Raw genomic sequence first — 4,586 nt, 5'->3', positions numbered from 1 at the left:
ATGTCTTGATATTTCCACAATTTCTAGTAAAGTACAAAAGTTAATTGAGAGATATTCATGATTTTCAAGCAGCAAATTAAATACACAAGGTGATTCCATAATTTCCTCTCCACATTTTACTGGCAAACTGTTTATCCTGGAAACATGCTTCCAGTTAGCAAACGTATAAAAATAACACGTGGGCCCCAGATAAGTCATTCATATTGTAAGGGGTTGTTTAGTTATCAAAATATAAAAATTTACTTTTTATATAGACACCCTATCCTCAAAAGCCCAATTAGAAAATTGTTGCCCTGCCTCTCCTGAGACCATCAAAAAATTTCATGTTACTAAGTGCAATATTCGCCAAGATTCTTGAATTAAAAATAGGAGAAAAGTTGGGAGGCAAAACAACATAAACGAGGAAAAGAAGCATAGTCTGTTAGTTTATGCTGTTCTTGTGCACTAAGAAACATGGATTTTTTTCTCTTCAAGAAAAGCATGGCAACAGCTTTGTAATTGGGTTTTTGAAGGCAAGGTGTTCATATAAAAAGTTAATTTTCATATTTTAATAACTACACAACCCTTGCAACATGAATGACATATTTGCGTTATACACGTTATTTAGATACTTTTTCTAACTGAAAGTATGCTTCCAGGATGAATGGTTCGAAGTAAAATTTGGCAAGGAAAGTAGTGGAATCACCCTGTATATATATAATGTATAATTGTAAGAAATATATATGTTATAACTATCAAAATCCTGCTAGTCGTGTCATACTTTTATGAGGGTTTTACTACCAAGTCGGGGGATGGGGTCCTACCTCATTTATCACATATTCAAGATTTGCTTAGTCAGCAGGGAGAATATAAGTATTGTTTGTTTGTTTTTTTCAGTATTAAATTCTACTCAATGCCTTTAAAAAACAAAATCACCTTTAAATTTCTTTTTCTAACACTGGGAAAAAAAATTGCTTTAATTTTTTTTTGCTATAATCAGACCTGAGATGTTGTCTATTTGTAGTTCATCCTACTATACAAAAAATATGCATGTTTCTGAAACACAATGTTTCTTCCATGCTTAAATTTTACATTAAGATACATTTGGTTTCATTCTTTTATACATGTTAATATTGAAATCACAAGAGCATAGATATTTTTAATGTAAAATCACTTACAACTTAGCAAATTATTTAAATAATAAGAATTTGCATAAGGACAATAAATTTGCTCATTTCTAAGCAAAGTTATTACCAATTTAATAAACTTTTTTACAGATTTAATTGACTTATTTTTTACAGACTTACAAAATTTTAATTTCTTTCAGTTGCAAGTTCACAAGGCATGTCAATGTTTTACCAGTCATTTGGCTATGGTGGCATAGGATGTCATGCCAATTTTTAGTCTAATTATTGTAATTTTTCAAAACTAATTATTTAAATTATAATTTTTTTTTGTTGATGATTTAAAAGTGCAGTCAAGAACATGATGAAGTCAGTTTCAATGTTTTCATAAAAAAAATTTAATAAGGATATATTATAATAGCTTCAAACTTTTGAAAAGGGGAAAAAAGAAAATTAATTGGCCAGGCAACTGGTTAAGAGCTTAACCAAAGCCTATCTAATGAATTTTCTCTTTTGAGTATTACCATACAGTCAGTATTGTTAGAATGGATAGAGAGAAAATTCAATCTGCTCAGCAGCATCCCTTTTGCAAAAAGAAGTAAATATACATACCAGCTGCATCCCTGAATCATACTATGCCAAAAACCGTGATGCCAAACCCATCAGTGCTGCTGCAAAACAATCACGGAAAGAATATGTAGAGAAACCTGGGAACTTTTACGGCAGAATATTTTCAGTCAGCTGAGGGTTCATTACAGAACAATGCAAAACATTCTGCTTTAGGCAGCAGCATGGAGAATACCAAAAACCTTGATCATTTTTGTCACACCATGGTCATTTTCTGCGCACGAGGGCTAATTAGACCGGGACATATAATTTATTGCCAATTCTGAATGGCAGCCTTTTTCCAAAAACATTCTAGAATAAGAAAACATGCAAACAACTAAAAAAAGAGAGACAGGGAAGATAAATACTCTAACAAGTACCATTGTGTCACTGCTTTGTTTCTTTGGCCAAACATGATTTACTAAAGCTATGTCTACAAATTTATTCTTTTAATCTGGGTTTCCATACTTTCTACTAGTGGTGGTCCAAAAAATTCTCAATTAAGCTTTCAAAAGTAATTCTAACCTTGTATGGAAAGGAAATATGTTAGTGCAATGTAACTAGAAGTAACAGATGAATATTGTGAGCAATTTTGTTCCTGACAGTTTTTCAAAAGAGCAAAAAAAAAGCGCACATTAAAATAAACAAATTAAAGATAATTTTATGTGTTTAGTGTATATGTAATTCATTTGCTACAATTGCGTTATTATTTACAGCATAAAAAAGTTCTGCTAGGTTAGTTAGTTTTCTGATGAAATAAAAATTTTCATTATTAACGATCTTCTTTCAGTAAGCCATTCTTTAACCAATTGTGACTGTTCATAGCAGATCTTATATAATTTTAAAATCTGCCCATATAGCATAAACATCTGCCCATATAGGTTCATATGCTATATTTTTTTCAAGTATAATGATCTAGTATGTGCAGAATCTAAAATGTATGGTTTCATACCCAAAATATTGATAGTCTAAAAGCAAATTAATAAAACTGTTTTTCTGAAAGGCTTAACTGCCATACTTGTGAATGTATGTCCAGATATTTATCTCTCATGATTATGATCATGAGGTGGCATAAATCTGTGATTGCTCGTGTAATCTCAATTTTGCAGCTGTGACTTTTTGTTGATGAGTTTCTTGTTAATTTCCTTCAGTGTTCAGAGTATTATGATTAAATCTAGTTGTGATGCTATAAAGTACTGCAGCTGTGAAATTCATGACATATTGTAATATTTTTTTATATTCATGTTTTGTTAAAATTTATTAGTGTGTTCTTATGTTTTTATGGCCTAAATCATTGAGTTGATAGAGACCATAATTAAATTGCATTCAATAAGAATCAAGTGAGAAAATTTATTTAAATTTTCAGAATCGCTTTGGAAGGCATAGAAAGAAAATAGAAGAGCATTTAACAAAAATAAATTTTTTATTTACTGGAATATTTAAGATTATATGAGAACAAAATTTACGAAAACTACAAATGCAAGCGAAGTAAAGAAATTATGGGGAAAATATTGTTTTCTTGTTTGTAAGCCTACTATTATTAGAGAGACTAAATTTATTTGATGAGAATACTAATTTTTCTCTCTGAGAAAAATGTGTAACATTAAGCTTTTAATATTTAGTTTTGATGAGCAAAAAGTAATTTTTATACACTTTTTAATATTTGAATGTTATAGTGAGTGAAGAATTTGTAATAAAAAGAAATTCATGACAAACTGGGGTGTGATGGGATTAATGTATGGTAACTCGATCAAAAAAAAAATTGCATATCAGAGCTTTGGAATCATGTGTTTCAACCATGGTGGGCACATTAGGCCAAATTCCTCATGTCTGTTAACCAGCTGAATTCCAAGATGCATGATTTTGAATCCTTGGATAAGAATTCACTATTAAATCAGTTAATTTTTAATCATTTGTAAAATTAATAGCCACTTGGAAAAAATTGTTATTTTATACTCAAAACTTTTCGTAAATTTTATCAAAATCACCTCGCGTATTATTATAGATCAGATTTGGAGTATAGCTGTTAGACTTATAATTTGTACTTGTGCAATATTAATATTTCTATTTCATATGAATGTTAATCAAAATTAAGTTTTCATCCCTTTCCTCTTTATCACACACCAACTCCCGTCATATATTGCCACAGCAATTTCCAACCAGGGGAGTTGGGTGGGAAATGAAGACGCCTTCTATCTGTGGTTGCCCCAGGTTGGGTAGGTAAAGAACTTGATTCTCTCTGATGTTCTTTGGATGGATTCGAACCCGTGGACTTTGACAGTAACCTTCATAGTGAAAGACAAGCATCTTGCCACTCTGGCCCCTTTCTCCTTCTGACTTTATTAAAAATACTCATTAAAGTTACCTATCTGCATATACTGGAAGCAATACTAAGTAGCCTTATTTTAAAATTGGTGATGCATCAAAAACACAATAAACACAAGCAGCCATCAGTTTCTTTTGGGGGCAGTATAAAGATCATTTCATTAATTATTATTGTAACTCACTCAGTAAATCATTAAATGTTTATATTTTTGCCAGTTTCTATCTTGGTTATTTGCCTTTTGTGCCTGATCAAGAGTGCTTTACTAGAACACAATAATGGTCAATCACACATTCAATTTTGAACTGATTTTCTGCAGAGAGAGAAGTTTATTTTATTTATAAATTTAAGATGTGTGCTTGAATTGTATAGAATGGAATTTTATTGAGTTTGGAAAAAATATTCTTTGAGTTCATAATTTTCTATACTTTGAAATATTATTTCTTATTGTAAAAGCTTTTATCTTGTTTTGAAGAAAACTTCAAAAACAATTTATCAGGTACATTTTGCACAGGGTTTTTGCAGACATTTATTTCTTTATAACTTTCATTTTA

Source organism: Pholcus phalangioides, unplaced genomic scaffold (genome assembly GCF_987345545.1).
Source record: "Pholcus phalangioides strain wild (caught in Gottingen) unplaced genomic scaffold, Ppha-v1.0 ptg000017l_1, whole genome shotgun sequence".
Classification (NCBI taxonomy): domain Eukaryota; kingdom Metazoa; phylum Arthropoda; class Arachnida; order Araneae; family Pholcidae; genus Pholcus; species Pholcus phalangioides.
Note: the sequence above shows the minus strand (reverse complement) of the source record.